Here is a 23,424-nt window from a genome sequence, read left to right on the forward strand (position 1 = left end):
AAAAAAAATTCACAAAACTTCGTAGAGAACCACAATCATTAATAGCTTGAAGATCAAGTTCATTAAGTCGTAAAGCATCCAAACATTGTGGTATACAAGCCACTGCATCTGCAGAAGGGAGGACATCAACCATGATGGCATCCAGAAAAACATTAGGCATACCAGCAACATATAAAACAAAATAGCAAGTTGGATCTTTGTTAATAAGATCACTCATGACTATAGCTACAAGTAAAAATACCCCACCGCCAAAGTCCTTTTATCTTCTGAATATAGTGCACAAGAAAAAATGGCAAAGAACTCTCTTCAGATCCATATAGGTAACAAAATTGTTTGGGTAACATACATCACTCATACCCACTTGCTTGCCAGACATAAATTCTAGGGATCCATGAGTTTCAAAATGCAAGACATGATCAACCTTAAATATTTTATCCAAAAATGAGTAATAAGCAACAAATCCATGGTGTGGACTTGTTGATTTTTCAAAAATAAGCCTCATTGGATCGCCTTCATATTTGAAAGTTGGTTTCACTCCAATGAAAACATTGCCGAATTTTTTTCCATATACAAGCAAGTTCTCCCCATCATAATTAAGGTTCCCTAGAGGTTTTCCCCAGTTTTCTTCTAAAGCCTTAGCATAAGGTGTGAGCTATTGGTACTCTCTCACATTCATTTGATAAGAAATATTAAGATTTGTGTTATTGAACTTAACTTCTTTTCCATGAATTGTGTCTTCAATCAGTGCTTCAGAAGTATCTAGCAAACCTTCTACATTATATCCATCTGTCTTTAGTTCATGTAATACACTGAAAATTGAAGAGAATACATTGAGGTAGGCTGCAGTGCCAACATTGGCTTTGTCAGGTGGGAAGCTAAATACATATACAACTATTTTCTTGTCCTCCTACAAACATGCAAGTAATAATATATTGCATCAGTGAAAATTGTCGTTATACCTAACTTCAATTATCTCAATTAGGTTGTAACATGCAAAACAAATTGAAATGACATTTTGACATGATCACCTTTGTTATTTGCTTTAGTTGAGCCCACTTGATATCCCTTGTACAAAGTTTTTCAAAACACTTATGAAGTGCATGGGACTTGCCTACACATCAATATAAAGAAGTTAGAAACAATTTTTACAGCCACTTCAAAAGAACCCTGCAATGGCTCAAGAGAAACTTTGATCCTACATATGTGTATGGTACCATGACCCCTATTTTGGTATTCTAACATTGATGTAATGATAATTTGAGTTTCACAACAAGTTTAACAATTTTAGACAGATTATATTGTTAACAGATTATCTAATTGATGAACTTGTTGAAACAATGTTTAGAAAAACAATGAAACCTACCCATTCTTGCATCATAGCCTGAGAAAACAATTGACTCCAAACCATCATCAAGCTCAGGAAAATAAACTTACCATGCAACCTGAATTGGATGTAATCCCAAAGTGTTGATTAGTCATTCCTCTATACTCTGGAACACTAGTGGCAAGTCCACAATGTAGGGAACATCAAGCTTGGAAAAAGCTTGTATAACACGAGGATGATCTTGTCTAGCAGGTCCACCCACAAGTGTAAACACAGTCAAGGAAACCAAAACATCTACAAGATATTTCTTTTTTATTGGATCATACAAGAAATTCTCCACAGGGGTGGAAAAATCTAATCCACCTAAAAATATTGGCACAACCTTTGCACCTCTAGCTTCCAATTCCATCACAACATCCACATAGTGACTATCGTCACCAATAATAATGTGGCTTCATTGCGAGGTGATACCAATGACTGGTACATTTATGTTTTTTAGTTTCTCATTTGCATCCTTTCTAGTGTCATACTAATTCAAATACTCTTTAACGTCATCGTACATGCAAGGAGCTAGAGGGTGCCATATTCCTGTATCCAAATAGACAACTAGATCAACAAACTCCAATTGTGTTTTATTGAGATCATGCATATACAACCCAACAATCATCTTAAAGAATTTTTCAATATTCTCAAGGGATCCACCTAACCAAAACTGCAAACTCATGGTATAGGCTCTAGCATATTGAGCCTTGTTGGCTGAAAAAACTTGAGGACTTTGGGTAGGGTCCTAACAAGCTTAAGCATGCTTTACTCAAACCCTGATGACTTCTTGTTACTTTTAAACATTTGAAAGAAAGGACTTTTTGATTGGCCCAACAGATACATATTGAGCATGGTTACTAGGTATCTGATGCCTTAGAAGGCGGGATTACTATTTTGGATCCTCAAAGACAAAAAAATGGCCTTGAATGACTGTTATTACACTTCATCTAGTGACACCTTTGCAAAGAGAGATATCTCTAGAGATCTTCACCAAAAGGAAGGTACATTGAAATTCAACAATGACTCTCAAGGTAGCCATCCTACTGGTGATGAAGAGGCTACGTCCTCTCATACTATGGGCACTAAGAATGTATGTGATATCTCAGGATTTTTTTTTCTCAATTATAAGGTTGAACTGTCTTCCAGGTCCCCTGATTCATTCAAGTGCTCTAGTAGAAAATAAAATGATAATTGGAAAGACTTGTAGGCAAAGGCTTTCAAATCCAATTATTTACCTGGTAATGATTATTGTCTTGAAGGATCTTGGAATGGGTGCAATCAAAGAGATGAGGAAGCACCTGAAAATGGTCTCCAAAAGGCACACCATGAAGGGTAAGAACTTCGTCAATAATCCAACAATTTCCATTATCAATATTTGACTTTTTCAAGATACTTGTGGTGTCTACACCAAACCTGGAAACATTTCTATTAAACTTGTACCAGATTTGTCTTTGGTGTACTTTTTGTTTGTAAATTTCCCATGTTGTGGTTCTATAGTTCAGACAACCAGATTTCTCCATTATCTCTTTGTCTAAGCAACCCTTGTCATATAACTCCATGAGTGACTCAACCTATCATTAGGAATTAAAAAAACAATACTAGTAGGGATGTCTTTCTGATCAATAAGTAATACTAAATTAGTAAGAGCCACTTTCCACAAGTTGTTGAGTTTCATTGTTTATTATATCGATGATGTAGCATGATCTTACCAAAACAAACTATCAACACAACAGTTTGAACTTTGTTCAAAACAGCCTAAATATCATAACGATAACTTCACATGAATGCAGAATAGGGTAATGCCTCATGAATTGAGATACTTACACTGAATGGTAATTTTTGTGTATGGACCTTGGTCATGATCGCTTCCTCGACACCCAAAAAAATCCAAAATATTCATTTTTGGAGATCCCCTGAATTTGTCGGTTCTTCATCCTCTACTATTTGCATCGTCTTCTTAAGACTCAGTGCCCTATTCCTCCATAGTGCCATGATTGTCTTGTTTGACACATAAACTATATTTTCTCAAGAATTAGAAAAGAAATATATTTCAATCTTTGTTCAAAATTCCAAACTAGCTTGTCTCAGATTCATGCAAATCCACTCTTTATTTTCAATTTTATTTATTGTAATTCATGAAAATCAATCCTCTTTCGTTGATCCAATATTAATTAAGCCATGTTTACAAGTGACAAAGGACAATGTATGTTTGCTACGATGAGAAAAGAACTCAATGTGTACATGCATGCAACAATGTAGGAAACAAAGGACCAAAAATGGAACTTGAGTCTTCCTTTGTCACCTGTGTACTTTGCACCATGGCTAGCATCAAGGCCTCTACCTCTGCGAAGGAAGATGACTAGAGATGGACTACCCATTGATGCTAAGGAAGGAGGCAACTCTACTATTTCCTCTATAACTTCCCACAGGAAGGAAAATTTGGTTTTATGTCCAAAGAGACTTGCATAGAAACCTAGCATCCTTGCATATACAATTAAGCAATCCTGCAAACCATAAGTTCACTTGAGACACATGTTCTAGTCTGTTATTTGCAACAACTCATGAAAATGTATCTAAGTGAGGCATAGATACCCGAAGAGGCATTTTACGTAGCAATAAAAACCATTAATTAGAAACACCTCACATGGAAGTGAGAATAGCTTATGGAATGTTGAATTTTCGTGAGGTGAGCATCAAGCAATCTGCATAGAATCCTTTCTCATTCTCATGATGTCTAGAAAAATAGGGCAATCCATTGAACTATATGTATGCCAAGGAAAAGGCAAGTATCTACTTGAGATTTAATATCGAAAGATGAATCCTTTTTTTCCAACTTCCTTTTCGATATTTTTTATGTACTGAGTAACAACATCAGGACCCTTTGTATTTATCAGAAATATCCTAAGGTGCAACATCGATTGGAAAGCTTATGTTAGTCTTCCCTGAAGTGGGATCCATAAATCAGTCAATTCCTGAAGTAAATTTCATAAAATTCATCTCAGCATACCCTAGAGATGTAGCCTCAGCAAAAGGCCCTTCAAAGTCAAAGACTTCTACATCCATCACAAAAGGAGGTTGTTCTGTCACATCGTATTCAAATATTTCTGCAGAATTATTTGGATAATGAAAGTCATAATGGAAACCATGAACATAAGCATGGAGAAGCATAGACTCTCAAGCACAAAATATCTGGATAGTTTTATGACAATTTACCACACCATTGAGGATTCAATGTCTGCAATTTGATTGAACTTATTTAGGGTTTCCCATTACAAGTAAATACCACATATGGATCTACATAAATAGTAGCATCTACAATGGAGAAATTCTTTCCTTCAATTGGGGAAACTGTCAGTATCCATCCATCTCCTTGTGCTTTAATTCCATGATTACCAGCTCTAATCAAGCCATGAATAAGTTTGAGAAAACAAAATGTTTTATAACAATTTCAAATCTTACTTTTATCTAAATAAGAGCTCTAGGAATTGAAATGAATCAGAGCACAAATCACATACTGTCTTACCCTTTTGGAATCATGCATGCATGAAATGTGAAATCATCTTGAAAATACACTCCACTTGGAGAAAAAATAACCCACATGTAATAACTTCTCCCAAAGAATCAGGTAAATCTAGCTCACCAAATCTAGAGAGACTGTGTCTTCTACTTGGAGGATCTACTATTCAAGGGTCTAGGGTTTGCCATTTGTCAATTGAAGCTTCAATAAGAGGAATTTGTAAAAGGGTTTTCCTCTCTAGGAGAGAGAGGTTTTTCCTTGGCTGAGAGCCAACATCTTGTGTTCTTGTCTCTATTATTTTGGTAATTGTTTGATGAAGTTAGAGAACACACACTAATAATAATAAGTGAAGATTGTGCTAAGAAGAAAAAGTAAAAGTATGTCACAAATAGTTATCATTGTCAAAAAATCCTCACTATAACACTGATGCCCTAGATTCTTCAACAGAAATAATGTGGTTCAATTCAAATCTAGAGGGAGTTTGTAGACCTAAAGTTGGAAAGAAGATTTGAACTTGCTTGGATCGATGATGGGTGGAAGAATAGTTCCATTTCTACAACAATATTTTATCTTTCTGACAGTTGTATTATTAGCCATGTATTGACTAAGGTCCACAATTGTTGGGACCTTCTCACAACTCATCACAGTTGAGAAATCCATGTCTTGGTAGAAAGCACCTGCAGCTCCATTGATGTAGTCACTCTGACTTTTTTCTAGTGTCTCTACACCCTTCATGGCTTGAATAAATTCTCCCCTCTGCCATTCCCAGGACAATTTCCAGTAGTCCAAACGACCAATAGGATTCTCATTATAAATTGTTACCTGTGCCCAATAGTTTCTTTCAAAGGCATGTGTGACATCATAACTAATGGTGAGATCTCCTTCTTGTTGAGGCATAAATTTTGTTTCATTGACAACAATTACAAACATAGGATCATTTTTGCAGAAAACCTCCATAAATCCCTTTGTAACAGAAGGCTTGGGGCATGTGTATCCTTGATTAGCAAGGTTGATGTTGTTAGGCATGGGAATACTCTTTCCTCCAACTCCAAATTCGGTGCCTTTCATCACAATCTGGACAAAAAAATATCCATTGTTACAATAACAAACATAAAACCCTTGGAAAATTTACTTCATGTGATTCCAAGCTGTCAAAACGTAGCTCAACACAGATGCTACCAGAATTGAACTTTGAAAGGAATTGAGTGATTTTAGTAGATTAATTGATGCAAGTATAATTGATATTAGGTCAACATACATATAAACAGAGGTATACAATTGACATTAAGGAATTACTTAAATTTTGAGAAATAGGCTTCAACCTTATTTTGTGAAGTCATGCAAAAGAAGACTTAGTTTGTGAATTAGAAAATTTCTCTAAGTCAGACCTTTAACAACAATATGGCCAGAATTCAATCTAAAATAAACATTTTTAGAGATAATTGGATCTAATGTTTTGTGATCTGTAAATTCAAAATTTGTTGAATATTTGCAGAATAGAGATTTAAGTAATGGGTAAGTATCAAAACCTGGATGATGATGAACATGACTGTTGTAATGAGGAGTAATATCTTCACAGCATAGACATTTCTGGGTATTTCTAGAGGCATTGTAATTGGAATGGTAAACACTTTCTTCCTTCTTCACCCAGGCATTGTATCTTCCCTTCTTGGCAACTCCATTGCCATTTTCTACTTGAGAACGCACATAGTCCATGCCTTGATAGTACTCTGAGAAGGACCGGCTCGAGTCTTCTTGAGATGCTCTCATCACCTCTCTTGTTCATTTACCCCAACCAAATCTCATAATTTCATCATATTTTTGTAATTTGAACTATCTATTTGACATTGTAGAAAGGATGAGGATACAACCTTATGACTTGCGAATCTGTTCACACACAGCCATATCCTTTGAAATTTCTAAAATAAATTCCACGGCTTTCATACCCTCTCCAATGTCACGTGCAAGTGAACAAACAATAAAATCAATACCATGATCCACCTCAGCTATTTTCAGATCATATCTTACATTTTTGAAATGCTACAGAGATGCATGCATTGTTCCGATTTTCGCTCATATAAATCATCGCCTCAACCACTCCAAAGATAAGCATTATTTTCTTAAAACAAGTTTATATTTGGTTAGATCCGAAATTTGTAAGTTAAGGAACGATCTCGATTTTTTAACGTGCAAATTTTTTTCTCTTCACTTAGATTTGGCGAACAACATATCGAGGGTTACTTGGGAAGTCTTTGATGGGTGTTATGCCACTAAATCCCTTCATCTGGAGGAGATAACTAATAAGAAACAATCCTCCAATTTTGATAAGCTATAGGGTGTTGATTCCTGTCTCTCCAAAGGCGAGTTCTCTTCTTATCCAGCAACAAATCTGATTAGAAGTGAGCAAATCCTTGCTCTTAATGCATGGGTTTGTAGCCATGGCTTTGAGGCTGTCTCCTCAGTTTCTTCACATCAAGAGTCAACATTGAATTCATCTCCTCAGACGTTTTCATCTTCTGAGCTCCTCGTTGCGGGATCTGATTCAGGCCAAGTTACCGATTCTTCAGATCATGGCAAAATCGACTGATTTCAGTCAATAGTTTTTCCTGTGCGGATCTACCGTCCATAAACCATGAGCTATCCATTGATCTTGAGGCCTTTGCATGGTGTTCAAGCCTCCCTTCTCTCCATTCCCCATCGACCTCCACTCTGTCATGCTCTTTTGCCCTCAGATGTAGTTCTACTTCCCATCATTCTGAGATTGGTTCTCCTGTTCAAGTTTCTGGGCCCGACGTCACTTGTTTCATCCCTCTGTGCATCACCCCTAACCAATCCAATCCATGTTCGATCAATCCCCTTCCAGTGCAGTATGAACCCCATCTTGTTAAGACCCTCGATAGCCATTCTACTGCTCCGCCTGATGATTCTATCGTCGCATCCTCCTTCCCTCTCTTCCCTTCATCCAGTTGTTCCTCCTCTCTTCCTGTGGCTTTCCATTCTGAAACTCATCCTCCCTCTCACTCTGATTTTTCCCTTATTTAAACTCCCTTCATTAATTCACCCGTGTCCCTTATTAAATCCAGTAATTTGATCTTTAGCATTATCTAATAATTCTTTTTATAATGTTAATAAATTTTATAATTTTATAATAATATTAATAATTCATCCTTGTCTAGTTCTAATAAAAGCTCTAATCAACTTAATTTTTTCTAAAAATGACCAGATGAAAAATAACTTTGTGTAGTGTTGTGTTCTGGATTCATCACATTCATGATTTTATTGTATCGATGTTTCGAATCATCCTCTGTGGTTCGAATAATAACTCATTCAAAATAATTCTCGATAATATTAAATGTGATATCTTTCTAATAATAATAATAATATTTATTCTAAAAATGACGAGATGAATAATAAATCATTCAAAATAATTCCTAATAATATTAAATGTGATATTATTTCTACTAATAATAATAATATTTATTCTTCTTCTTCCTTATGTTTTTCTAAAAATGTGATTCCTTTGTATATAATTCATATACGTTTTAATTTTATCTCTAATATTTACGTTAATTAAAACCACTTATTATTATTATTTTAACCTTAAATAATTTCTTTTTAAAATTTTTAAGTTTTTTAAAATTTAACATTAAATTATTAATAAATAAAAAATATTTTCCTCTTTCTTTAGTATTATATGATAACATTATATACCCAAATTGATTTCATTGGAACCTTGAAATTATAATTAAACAAATAATAATCAATTTAATATTATATTTCCCTAACTAATTCTTAACAAATTTTTATTAACGGCTAGTTCTTAACTTTTTCTTAACGACTAGATCCTAATAGTTATTTTTGGGCAAGGATGCTTCTATGCTATTTAAACCTTTGTGAAGATTGATTTTTTCACCATTTATCCTCGAGATGAACCACATTAGTTGGTTCGAAATGTCAACCAAATATCCACTTTGTGATTAATCCGAAAGACAAACTTATTATCAATATGGATCACAAAAGTATAAGATCTAACATATTTTCACCTTATTATGATTGTTGTCCTTTATCAGGGTACAAAGTAATGTTAGAGTTTTGTTCCTAATCAATGGCTTATTTCATTCCATAAGGCCAACTAAAATACGAATGTAACCTTCTGCTCCTATCCATTGTCTGTGATTTTCTTTCTCCTCGCTTAACCTTAGTAACTCATTAAGAGCATACAACACAATCTACTCCTTATCAAAATCTAGATTAGGTTTCAATGAAGTTATTGTGACCATTGTACTTTTATCCTCACACTTTTCTATAGACCTTCGGAGTATAATACTTGGTCTGAGCTCTTTGTTGATTAGCACCTGATTAGTCATGGGACAAGTAGTGTGCCCCTCTGTAAACCATCTGTCAATATAACTTCTATCAAATTTTTGACAAGAATAAATCTCAACAAGATCTTCCATTACCTCTCAAAAAATTGGACAATAAAAGGATTGTAAGGGAGGCAATGAATGACTTCCCAAAAAGATCATTTTCTAGTAATATATCTTATCCCTCTCTTTGGCAGAAGATGCCGCATCTACACAACGAAGAAATCCAATGATTTGTTCCATTTGCAAAGCCTCTACTTCATTTTTTTCTCAATATGGTATCTTCCATATCCCTTTAAAACTCTTCCTATTTATGTTTCAAAGTTGATGTATTAGTGGAAACTCCCACTACTTTGGTAATCTTCAAAAGTAATTTATTTGTGTAAACACTATCAATGTTCCTTCATCTGATCTCAGATTCAATTCTATCAACTTTCCAATGCAATATCTAGACAGTGTTAATTGAATTGAATTGAATTGAAAGAATTTTAATGATGTTCACGAGACCAGGCAGTCTAAGGGATCTAGAGCTCCAAACAAACAAAAATCACATTTTCAAGTTTCTTTCTATTATTACAACCCTCTTGCCATGAATCTTGATCAAGAAGTTCACATTTTTTTGAAGCCCTGCTTCCTCAAATAGTTCATTCAAACTGTCCACCTCCATATTACTTTCAATCTGATTATTGAATGCAAAGAAATATTTTTTAAGGTAGCTAAAAAAGTTAAATAAATCACAAAATATGTGAAGAATGAAAATAGTCACCAAAACAGAAGTTAAGTTATTTGATGGAGGAAAAAAATTAAAATTACTTGAAAATTTTAAAACTATAAAGATTTTGGTAGGCAGTGATGATCCAAAGAGGGTTTTTACCAGACATGGAAATATAAGAGAATTTAGCAGTTGGGTGTGTGTAATCCATTGATATATTTTGTCGAACAATATGCATATATATGATTAATAATTAATGGGTTAGCAAAATAATTGAAAAAAAAACCTGGCAACATGATAAGAACAAAGATGAGCCAATAAGGGTGCATTTGCTTCTAAGGCACCAAGGAGACTGTAATGTCAACATGTATGATAATACAAATGAAGAATGGGAACCATGATGCTTTTTCTTCTTGGCCACTGAACACATATGCATAGAGAAAGAGGCAAGGGAGGGATGGAAGATACGTTGTAGCATGCAATCAACACTCAAAGCAACAAGCTGGGTAGATTTGAATCCCATGTAATGCATTATGATGTCTGTCGATGATGATATTTCTTACATTGAGAATAAAAGCTGCATCAATGCCCAACAATGAAAAAAATGAATTAGGTAATCTAATTTTTAAATTTCAAGGATTATCATAAGGTTTAAGAGGAATTGAATGTTCTATGGCAACATTTGTAGGAACTGAAGGTTGTGTGGTAGAACTGGAAGAAATTGAAGATTGTTTTATCCTACAAAAGCATATAAGAGGTTGAATAATTAAGTTTCTAGGTTGGGTGTATTGCAGCAGGTTCGTGTTTCACTCTCTATTTGGGGATGCACACAAGAAAATTCATGAGACACTTATAAACATGACTGAATAAGAGCATTTTCTTTTGTGTTATAAAACAATTTCTTGAACTGGCCTCTAACATTCCACAAATATAAAAGGAAACATTTTGCAGAGTACCTAGACTATTAATGGTAGATAAAAGGGTAATCCATTACTAAAATATAATTTTTTGTTTTCTTGTGGTATCAATCGATTAACCATCTATAAGTGGAACTCTCTCCAAATAGTCTGCTCCTGGCTCTTCCCGCTTTGTGTCTTCGTGGTCGTGCTTCCAAAATCGTAGGTACTAGAAACATGAAAAATCAAGGCAAGGCTCAACTCTCTCAAAGAAGATCGAACGATCAAAAGCTTCAGACTTTCAGACTTGTGGATATAAAATGGTTCATTACTTTGGCTGTGTTAAGGCTCCTCCTACAGTTGTGCTCTCTATTTTGTTGTTAGAATAATGTTATCTGCCTATATGCCTACCAATTCTCCTTGCTAGACCCTCTATTTCGTTGTTAACCTAATGTTGTTTGCCTAGTTTTCCCATCAATATTCCTTGGCAATACCCAGTGAATCCTCCTTGGCCATAGCTTGTTAAATCTCTCCGCCAATTATCCCTAGCCATACCCTCTTAAATCTTAAATTTGATGAGTGGGAAAATGAAATTCCAAATGAAAAGCCCCAAAAATTTTACCATAATATAAAAAAATATTATTCAAATATAATAAATATATATGTATATATATTTTTTTTAATTTATCCAATGTTATAAATGTTTTAATATTTTCCATTTTAATATTTTCTAAAAGAAAGGTAGTTGAATTTACAAGTTTTTTTTTCTTCATGTTTGCACCTTATGAAATATTTGATTCCTCCATCTTAGCGCTTAATAGTTCCAAAGTTAAGATGGATCTAGATCAATTTAATTTAAATTATAGTTATAGTTATAATTTTTTATTTTAAATATTTTTTACGGAGTGAAAATGTTAAAGAGGACATCACAACATCTCTACCATTGGAGAGGAATTCAATAATTATGGACAAACCCTATAGGCCCATGGAAAAATTACAAGTGAAGAAAAGGCTGTGGAGTTTCTAACTATTTAGCGAGACGTAGTTTTGATGAATATTTAATGGGCTTTGTACAATGTTAGGCTCTGATATCCTTGTCAAAATGCAAAATAAGATTAAATGATAACCATGAGATTTTTATTCACATGATGTATATGTTTTAAGTACAAATATCGTCGTCATGATAAACGCTTTGAAGACACACAACTACTCATGAGATGTTGGTTTCTAACTATCAGACCCACATGAAGGAGGAGGAGTTGGTGGATTATGCATTGGAGGAGTGGGTTTTCACAAAAGTTAGGCTAGCGCAAGGATTTTATCCATTTTCATTTGGTAGTTAGATCGAAAGGTCACCATGCCTCGGATTTCAGGCCTACCAGGTCTTTAGAAAGAAAAGTTAATAATTTGATAGGCCAGTCATCTAGTGATCAGAAGGCCCTAACCCCTACTCCAACTGTGCACTGTTCAGGTCCTTTATTTTTGGCCAGCCTAGGGCTCAAGGCCATTTGTGAGGGGATGCAAAAATTTTCCTAGAGTTGTCTAGCTTTGAGTTTGGTTTCCCTTTCATCCTAGATATCAGAGAAAGACATGAAATGTATTATGACTTTCTTAGGGTTTTTAGAATTTTCAGAAGTTACGACTTTCTCAGTTTGTTTTTTGTCTTGTTCTTCATCTCAAGTGCCATTGGCCATGCCCTCCTTGGATGGACCGGTGAAGGAGAGCCTTGCCCTGATGTCGAAGGAAGCTGAAACTGATGTTGAGAATATCTGAATCCATTTGCAGCCTTAAAAATTAAAGACAAAAGGGTATTTAGAATTTTAACGTTGTAAATGGATTCAAAGACCCTTGTAGTGAAATGAAACACTTTAGTATCAAAATTGCGATTTTCCATTTCCGGAGTGACACAATTAAAAATTACTAACATAAATGACTAATTCATATACTTTTTGTACTTATTATTTGGTCATATTTTTATTCTTGTACTATAGTAATCATTTATGTTAATCATTATTAATTTTGTCACTTATTATCTAGTCATATATTTTAGTCCTGGACTAAATTAGCCATTTGAGTTAGTCACTTTTAGTTTGGTCACTTATTATCTAGTAATATACTTTATCCCTAAACTAAATTAGTCGTTTAAGTCAGTCATTTTTATTTCGGTCACTTAAAATTGCTCAAATTTAGTAGTAATTCACTTGAAATAATTGCGGTGACTAACTTTTTTAGCCATTAATTTCATCATTTTTTACTAGTGTATTCATGTTTTTTTAATGTTGCGATGATCGTTTCTACTATGTCAGAGGGCACTCACATTAGCTCTATATCCAACCATATGGAATGTTTCATGCATTAGGAACCTCTAATCTCATAATCATTTTCAATAATGGTTTCCATGACATGCTCAATGGGCATGTAATTGTTACTGATTGACTGAGATAATAAAAATGAGTACCCATAATCTGTGTTAGTGGAGGGATTAAAGTATTCATTACTTTGGCCTCTTTCTCATTGAACACCAAGAGAATAATAGCATAATCGATAATATGCGTGGATTACTATTTCTACCGTGTGTCGAGGGATTCGGTTGATCAACTATGGTGCACAAAGAAATGGATGATATCTCATTCAATGTAAACATAGCCATTTTGATTAGTCATAATAAGATATGTTCCAAGTTCTTGGCCATGGAAAACAATCAATGGATGATATTCAGATCAGGTTCAGAGGTGAAAGGATATGAATTTAAATGTGTAAGTACGATAGATTGAAGGACCCATGTTTGTCATGATTTATGAAAGGAACATATGTGAATTATTATTGCCTTGATATGTTGTGTTGGTCAAACAACAATTTTAATTTAAATAATAAAATAAACTTTTATATAAAAATTGTGAGCATAAAATATGTTACAATTTATGAAACCTAATATATTAAAAAGTAAAATATTGTTCAAAGCTAAAGTCTTAGAAATAAATTCATATGAAAACAAATCCACGTGGAAACAAAGTGTAACCTTTACGTGCCACCATTCATAAAACTTGTTTATATGTGTGTAGTCATGAAAATATTGTCATGGTCTCCAACCAAAAAAGTGTCACTTGACCATATATCAATTTACATAGATAGTTCCAAATGTATCCACCACCATATGTGTTGTTTACCACTTAACAAAGTGTGTAGCTTTAAATTTATGTTGTGGCATATTTTTTTTTATCTCACCTTTATACATAACACATGTCTCTATTACAAATCACCTTATGCTTTGATTGGTTATTTTAATTTAGTGGATGGATGTATTGTTTTTGGTGAGAGAATGGCCACGGTTCAAGCCACAAGATGGAGTATGTTGTTTTTATTTAGTTTTTATTCTGTTGTAAGCAACATCAAGGTGGAAACTGTTAGTGTCGGTCTTGAGCCCTCCATCGGTGATCAAAAGCTCTTTGCATTTTGCATAAGTAGGTGTCTCATCAGTGTCAGTCTTGCATCCCATTAGGCATGCCATAACACTGATGGAGGAGCTAGTCTTTTGTTCCCTTCTTGGTTTTGCTGGAGCAGGTCATGTCATTTAATGAGCTTGTGTTATACTTGTTTATTTTGGTCTTGAGATCCCAAGTCTTAGGTCTAGGGTTTTAAGTCAAAAATCACTGCAAGGTCATGAGTCAAAGGTTCATGTGCCCAGCAAACCAGAAGGAAGCATGTACATATGTTTCATTAATATTTTTCATCAGTTGCAACTCATTTATACCTTGGTTTTAAAAAACTCTATTTTTAAACCCAAGGTCATGTGAAATTTGCAAAAATAAAGAAAATTTTCAAAATTCTCCAAAATGCCGGCAATAACCCTGGTCTCCTCACTAGCATCCCTCAGATGGCTAACCTGCAAAAAGAACGGAGTTAAAACATTCAAAAGGCCAAAATCAGGACAAAATGAACTCAAAAACAGTGTTAAAATGAATGCCAAAGCAAAAACATTACAAAGTGGGTTTGGTAAGTTAATTTTTTCAAATTTGGGCATATAAAGGCCAAATTTCCCTCTAAGGAGCCTCATTATGCATTTGAGAGCAAGCAAACACACTTGAGAGGTCGAAGAAGGCGATTTGCAGCAAAATTGGGTATTTGCCTGGTGCGCGACCACTCAGGCAGGGTGCGTGACCACTTGGGTGGGGCGCGACCACTCAGCGCAATTTTTGCTGTGTAAATTTACAAGGGCGCGACCACTCAGCAGGGGCGCGACCACTCAGCACGGGGGCGCGACCACTCAGGTCGATTTGCCCAGGAACCTCCAAAATCGACCCAAACTCTCTCTCATTCACTCAATCGGTCGAGGTAGGGTCTCTTTATACATTTGAAAGATAGAGATATGAATTCATGGGCTTAATATGTATGTTATCACAGAAAAAATGCATGGAGAAAGGATAGGAATGATTGTTTGTGTTGTAGGCATTATGCTAGGGTTATGTTTGTTTTTCAAGGTTTATAATTCCTTTTTCCCTCCTTGGTTTCCCATTTTGGTTCACAAATGTCAGTGTGTCTCTCTCTTTTATCTCATTTGCAAACTATACTAAAAATCCCATCCCAAAGTTCCTAAAACCCTAACCCCTCCTCAAAACCCTAATGCCTATATACCCTACTCAAACCCTAAAGCATTATCACACAGCAGTTAATAAAACAAAAGATATATAAAAACACAGCAAAGATAAAAAGAAATGTTATGAAAAAGAAAAGAGTATATATATATGGCAAATGCATGTGCATGTTCGCCACAAAAACAGAGTCAAGTATTACCATGCCATAGCTTAGCCACTACAAGAGAAAAAAGACTTATTGTTGTGTAAAAATCAGAGGCAAGGATGCTGTTAAACATTCATGCCAAAATCAACAATATACAACTGTACATGATGCTCAAAATGGACAGTTTGCTGTGATAGGGTTTGCGCAGGAACAATTGTTGCATCTCCCCAGTTTTAAACTCTGTTTTCCCTACTTTTCCCTTCATTAAAATCCCAGTTCATTATTCCTTCCCTAAAAATCCCAGTGCAATTGAAATCCCTCTTCCCTTTTGTCAACATGTAACTAAAGCCCCTTTTTCCCTCATGACAAATGCAAACTAATGCTTTGTTTCCCCTTAGCATCAAAAGCACATAAACTTGAAAAAACAGAGTATGCTTATAAAGTACAGTCAAAGACAAATTAAAGGAGCAGCCTGTTGATGCTAATGATTGATGCTACCCCATACCCCTATGATCATGTTGTCCTATACCCCATGTTAAAAAAAATATATTGTCCTTTCCCTTGGTGATCATTACACATATTTTCCCTAATAAAGTATTTATTTGCAAATGATTTCCAAATGATAAGAGATGAGGAACATGTTTGATATTTTGTGAATCAGTCCTTTAAATTCCCTGTTTTTATATATTTCCCTTTCCTTATTAAAAGTCCCCCCCCTAACATTTCCTTCATGATTTTTTCCCCTTGAAAACAGCATACTTCTCAGCATTTTGCAGGCAGGGCAGCAATCAGTTGTGTTCTTTTTCTCCACCTTGCTCAATAACATCATGTCAACCATTGAAACTAATGAGCAAGGTGATGACCGGTCTTCTTCTTCGGAGTCTGAGGTACAGAGGCCTCGGAAGGGTGGCAAAGGTGGTCATCATAAGAGAGAAGAGCCCACTTCTCTAGCAGAGTTACAGGCTTGCCCTTTGGCAGTGACTTTTTTCCGGTACATGTCATGTCTTGAGTTTTGTGAGAGGCTGGCCCAGATTCAGCACCACAGGGAGTTGGCCCGATTATTTGTTTTGCACCTTCATGACGGGCAGGTCACTCTTGCAGGCGTGAATTTTGTGTTCTCTCCTGAGATGATTTCAGAGGCTACCGGGATACCCAATGTGGGTGAGGTGTGGCCAAAGCGCAAGATGCTGGACTATGTATATTTCGAGCCATATGTCAGGCCAACATTCATGAGTCATTTGTCGGGGATCTTTCCTTTCAGGTTCCTCCGGGCAGAGTATGCTTCTATTATGCGGCTTATCATGCACTACTTCACATGCGAGGGGAGATTTTCTCGGGTCTTCTCTTATCACATTCGCTTGCTGATGCACTTCACCCGGGTGAGGATGATGAACATCCCGGTTTTCTTTTTCCATGATATTCAGAGGATGGTGTCAGTGTTCCAGAGGCGGTCTCCAGCTCAGCAGTATCGGAGTTTGTGCCATCACGGTCTTATCCAGCTTATTGTTGCCCATCAGTTGACTCAGCAGGGCATTGCATGGGCAGACTTCATTTCTCGGGATTTCTTCACAGAGCCACAGCCCGAGCCACAGCTAGAGGTCATTGTTGAGGAGGGAGGTCCTTCACATCAGCCTGAGATCACTGTTCCCAGACACATGGCTTCCTCACCTCGCCTCACTTATCAGAAAGGCCCGAGGGCCTTGTTTGCAGCAGCTCGGCGAGTACTTTCTCCACAGCAGGTGGAAGGGGTCTCGCCATCATCATCAGCTACAGGTCAGCGAGTGTTATCTCCACACCAGGTGGAAGGGGCCTCGCAGTCTTCATCAGCAGAGGCAGTGCAGGAGGGCAATCAGCCCATGACAGAGGAGGAGAGAGCCGGTGGCACACAGGTTGACCTCATTGATCTTGATGCTCGCTCCCCTACTTCAGATTTTCATGGGATCATCCGACAGAGAGAGGCAGAGAACCTCGTGTTACAGCAGAAGCTCCAAATGGCTCAATGGACCATCACTTATCTGGAGCAGCGCAACAGACAATTAGAGGCGGAGAAAGAACTTGATGAGCTATGGAGGATCCGCGGTAATAGAGGCTTGAACCGTAGAAGGCCCGGTGACTTGCTGCCCAAAGAGAGAGATTCCATGCTTATTCGTGTGAATGCACACTTGGAGAGACTGTTGGAGAAAGCCGAACAAGACAAGAGGCTGCTACGGAACATGAAAAATCACTATTGGGCGAGAATGCATGTTTGCAAGGCGAAAGTGAAGATACTCCAAAAGAAGTTGTCCGAGGCCCGCAAGAGGAAGAAAAAGACCAACCCACTCCGTATCTTGGCTGAGGCATCACTCACTCACCATGATACTCATTAGTATCCTCCCAGCAGAAAACACAAGAAATTTTGAGGATTTTGAGGCATTTTTGGCATTTTTTGGCATTTTACAGGTTTTGGTCATTTGAGTGGTCTCACCCCCCATGCGACCACTCATGGGGACAGCTCAGATTGAGAAAAACTCTACATATTTGGATTTTTCATGACAAAATACACTTGGATATGGATGGGTTTCAAATTTTATGGAGATTTGGGCCTCCAAAAGCTCAAAATACATGCAAATTTTGACTTTCTGCCCCTTTTTTGAGTTGCAGAAAGCTGCCTTGGGAGAAATGATTTTTGAGGGGTCAAATCAACTCCAAATTCATAAATTCTACTTGGGTTGGAAAGTAGACTCCAAGACCTTTCCAACGAGCTATCTTGCACCTGATTTGGACACCGGGAAGGCCTTCAACCAGAGCTGCAAAGGGGCGCGACCACTCAGGGAAAATTGCCAGATTTGACCATTTCGGCCAGCAAAACACTGTTTTTACTCTTGGATGACTTTTGGGCATGTAAATAAGAAACTTTGGTGTAATTTTCATGGCACATGGATGCATTTACTCTCCTTTGACACTTCTAGAACTTTCTTTGATGTAAATAGTGAAAATTTAATGCATGGATTAGTTTCCTAAGTTTTAGAGGCAAGTTGTTTTGACTGCCTATTATCTAGTTCTTAGTTTAGAATTAGTTCAAACTGCTCCTAGGAAGCTGAGCTCGACCCCTAGAGGTGGGGAAAGGAGTTAGATCAGCTATATGATGCCTTCTCATCCTCATTTTGATGGTTGGACTCTGGAGGGAGAAGCTCTATTGTATATTTTACTTGTATCTCTGCAATTTGAGGAAAAGGAAGGCCAGGGTTTTGCAGACATCATTGTGGATTCTTGTGGATTATTGTGTTGATGGTGTGTTTCCTACTTGTCATTGTAAGTGTGTTTATGAGTTCCATCTCTTATTCTATTGCTGCCAATTAAACAAAAGAAGTAATAAAGTTTGAATTCATGCATGCCATGCTCAGCTTTCAATTTTGTTTAATATTTATGTTTTCCACTGTCTAAAGAGGATTCAAAGTCATTGTTTGCCCTCTTTAGCTCCCTCTCTTTCTTCCTTGATCATCCATCTCAGTTTAAGGCATCAGCACAAACTCCTACCTTGCCCCAAAGACCCACCTGCAAAAAACTGAGCTCAATCCCCACACCCTGAATTGCACTCCCTCCAATTGCCACCAAAAACCCCAAAAACTTTAAATCAACCCTCCTCATCAGTTTACTAGCCTAATATCTTTGATCCTAATTGGTCAGCTCACCCCATTGAGAAAATACCTTGAGTCTGACCGGAGAGAGCCTTCTCCTTCCTCGTAGGGCTAGCTACGAGGTGTAATGGTTTGATGTAGCCTTGAGATTTGTCTATCTCAGCCTAGGTGAAATCTCAAGCGCTAACATAGTGGCGACCATACTGGGGAGAACATTCAACTTGTTGATTGTCTTGTCCCAGTACATGCAATCAAGGTGCAGATCTGATGCTGATGGTGGACAGCGGTCAGACACTTGCAAGGCTGAAATCATTCACCTCGTGACTCCTTTCACTGAATAAATCACCGATCTGTGCTTCATGGTGACTTCACTACAGAGAGATCAGTAGCTTTGAGCTTTTCAAGATGGATCGGATTGCAAGAAGATATGCTCCTTTGAGCCGAGATCACATTCCAGGTTTTCCGAATAAAATTCCGAAGGTAGATTGGTCAAGGAATTTGCCTACATTTAAAGATGATGGTAAGAAGGATGCTGCTCTACATCTGGTTAGATTTCACATGCATATTCGCAAATTCAAGATCGATTTTCCTGAAGATTGCTTGATGAAGATATTCTTGGCCACTCTGGAAGGTGCAGCCCAATCATGGTATGAAAGTTTGCCGCCCGCTTGTATTTACTGTTTAAAGGATTTTCATGCCTTGTTTATTGAAAGATATCAAGCATCTTATCCATCATTAAATTTGGTTCATGACTGCTGCAAGCATGCCTATAGTTTTATTGAAAGCCTCGAGAAGTTTTATGAAGATGATAATTTCATGGATGAAGAGATCATGGAAGCATTGTATGAACATCCAATTCAGCAACATGAAGAGAATCTAGTGGATACCCATCAAGATGATCAGGAAATTTTGCAGCAGAATCAAGATCAGCAAGCTGAAGATGATCATATGGTGGAAGATGATGAAAAAGAAGAGCTTGTTTCAGATCTGCCCACAGAAGACAGCAACATGCAACCCATCAAAGAGAGCTCTGCTGTTGAGATCATAGACAGAGTTTTGGATTCAGAGGTTCATGAACAGCAAGGTGAGACTTTTGTGCAAGTAAGTGATGAATCTCCTTTCAATAACTCAGTAAAAAATGATAGTTTGAATGCCTTGTCATATGAAGACAATCACTGTTTGAACAAAAGAAAACAAAAGGTATTATCTCCTCTATCTGAAGATGAGATAGATCTACTTTTGAGAGGTCTTGTTCCAGCTCAAGTTAACGCAGAAATGCAGTGTGCACATGGTCAAAAAGATGATGGTGGACCTTCTTCTTCTTCTGAAAAGGAGGGTTTTGTTGTTGAGACCATAGACAAAGTTTTTGATCCAAATGTTCTCATGCCATCAGAACAGAGTCTGCATGAGGAGGCAATTCAGTCAGTTCATGAAAAGCAAGATGACATCTTCATTCAAGTAAGTGAAACAGTTCCTTTGGATGAATTTATGGTAGGTGATAGAAATGTCATTTTTGCACTTCAAGAATCAGCTGAAGTTTCTTTCCTTATGATTGAAGAATGTAATAAGGAACTTGATAATTTGGTTATGATACCATATGAAGATGACCTATCATATTGTCAGACTACCGAAGATCATAGCATACAGGATTACCTTTCAGATTCTTCATATGTTTCATGTGCTGAAATGTTTTTCCAAGAAGAGATCTGCTCATCCATTTGTTCAGAATTTTTTGAAGCCCAGGAACATACTCTTTCTGAAGCACATGATGAAGGCAGATCAGAATTTGAAGCAAAGGATACTTTGTTCTTTCAGCAGGAGGTGGCAGTGGAAAATCTTCATGTTTTTCACGATCCTCTAGCAAGTTTGTTGCAGCCAGCAGTGATAGTGTTTATTGCAGTGTTCAGTGATGAAGGAGATCATGGTCAGCTATGTTTTTGGATGCCCAGTTACCAGTATATATTGTTGACCAGAAGATCTAATCAGGAGAATCAATCAAGAAGGCATCTGCTTGATTGGTTGCATTGGCATTATGATATAGTTTGATGTATATTGTCTTGTAAGAAACACAGGTGGTTGTCATCATGATTTCAAATCTTGATGGACTGCTGCCCTTCAAAAAGCTTGGTAAGTTCTTGTTTTAGTTAAGTCAGTCATGAGTCATTTGTGTTTGGTCTATTGAGTGAGTTTTTTCAAGTTATTTCAGTTTGTCAGCGAGTCGGTTTGAGTCAAGCTTCAGTTAAGTTTTAATCAGTTTTCAGTCAAGTTTTCATTCAATAAATGAGTCAAAGTCTTGTGTCGTGTGCCGAAATAATGACTCCATCGCCCAATGGTTGCAAGCACTGGTTTGCTCTCCCAGAGGTCTGAGGTTCTTGGCACCTCCAAGGAGCTACCATCCCCATTGGAGCCAATGTTAGTGTCGGTCTTGAGCCCTCCATCGGTGATCAAAAGCTCTTTGCATTTTGCATAAGTAGGTGTCTCATCAGTGTCAGTCTTGCATCCCATTAGGCATGCCATAACACTGATGGAGGAGCTGGTCTTTTGTTCCCTTCTTGGTTTTGCTGGAGCAGGTCATGTCATTTAATGAGCTTGTGTTATACTTGTTTATTTTGGTCTTGAGATCCCAAGTCTTAGGTCTAGGGTTTTAAGTCAAAAATCACTGCAAGGTCATGAGTCAAAGGTTCATGTGCCCAGCAAACCAGAAGGAAGCATGTACATATGTTTCATTAATATTTTTCATCAGTTGCAGCTCATTTATACCTTGGTTTTAAAAAACTCTGTTTTTAAACCCAAGGTCATGTGAAATTTGCAAAAATAAAGAAAATTTTCAAAATTCTCCAAAATGTCGGCAATAACCCTGGTCTCCTCACTAGCATCCCTCAGATGGCTAACCTGCAAAAAGAACGGAGTTAAAACATTCAAAAGGCCAAAATCAGGACAAAATGAACTAAAAAACAGTGTTAAAATGAATGCCAAAGCAAAAACATTACAAAGTGGGTTTGGTAAGTTAATTTTTTCAAATTTGGGCATATAAAGGCCAAATTTCCCTCTAAGGAGCCTCATTATGCATTTGAGAGCAAGCAAACACACTTGAGAGGTCGAAGAAGGCGATTTGCAGCAAAATTGGGTATTTGCCTGGTGCGCGACCACTCAGGCAGGGTGCGCGACCACTTGGGTGGGGCGCGACCACTCAGCGCAATTTTTGCTGTGTAAACTTACAAGGGCGCGACCACTCAGCAGGGGCGCGACCACTCAGCACGGGGGCGCGACCACTCAGCAGGGGCGCGACCACTCAGCACGGGGGCGCGACCACTCAGGTCGATTTGCCCAGGAACCTCCAAAATCGACCCAAACTCTCTCTCATTCACTCAATCGGTCGAGGTAGGGTCTCTTTATACATTTGAAAGCTAGAGATATGAATTCATGGGCTTAATATGTATGTTATCACAGAAAAAATGCATGGAGAAATGATAGGAATGATTGTTTGTGTTGTAGGCATTATGCTAGGGTTATGTTTGTTTTTCAAGGTTTATAATTCCTTTTTCCCTCCTTGGTTTCCCATTTTGGTTCACAAATGTCAGTGTGTCTCTCTCCTTTATCTCATTTGCAAACTATACTAAAAATCCCATCCCAAAGTTCCTAAAACCCTAACCCCTCCTCAAAACCCTAATGCCTATATACCCTACTCAAACCCTAAAGCATTATCACACAACAGTTAATAAAACAAAAGATATATAAAAACACAGCAAAGATAAAAAGAAATGTTATGAAAAAGAAAAGAGTATATATATATGGCAAATGCATGTGCATGTTCGCCACAAAAACAGAGTCAAGTATTACCATGCCATAGCCTAGCCACTACAAGAGCAAAAAGACTTATTGTTGTGTAAAAATCAGACGCAAGGATGCTGTGTAAACATTCATGCCAAAATCAACAATATACAGCTGTACATGATGCTCAAAATGGACAGTTTGCTGTGATAGGGTTTGCGCAGGAACAATTGTTGCATCTCCCCAGTTTTAAACTCTGTTTTCCCTACTTTTCCCTTCATTAAAATCCCAGTGCAATTGAAATCCCTCTTCCCTTTTGTCAACATGTAACTAAAGCCCCTTTTTCCCTCATGACAAATGCAAACTAATGCTTTGTTTCCCCTTAGCATCAAAAGCACATAAACTTGAAAAAACAGAGTATGCTTATAAAGTACAGTCAAAGAC

The 23,424-nt window shown here is 37.1% G+C and overlaps 1 pseudogene; it reads right to left on the reverse strand.

The window, feature by feature from the left end:
- Positions 1-259: 259 nt before the first annotated feature.
- LOC149226625 (magnesium-chelatase subunit ChlH, chloroplastic pseudogene) lies at positions 260-2,209 on the reverse strand (annotated as a pseudogene).
- Positions 2,210-23,424: the final 21,215 nt, after the last annotated feature.

This window comes from Pinus tabuliformis, chromosome J (genome assembly GCF_031772625.1).
Source record: "Pinus tabuliformis cultivar Carrire ecotype Pingquan chromosome J, CPIR1, whole genome shotgun sequence".
Classification (NCBI taxonomy): Eukaryota; Viridiplantae; Streptophyta; class Pinopsida; order Pinales; family Pinaceae; genus Pinus; species Pinus tabuliformis.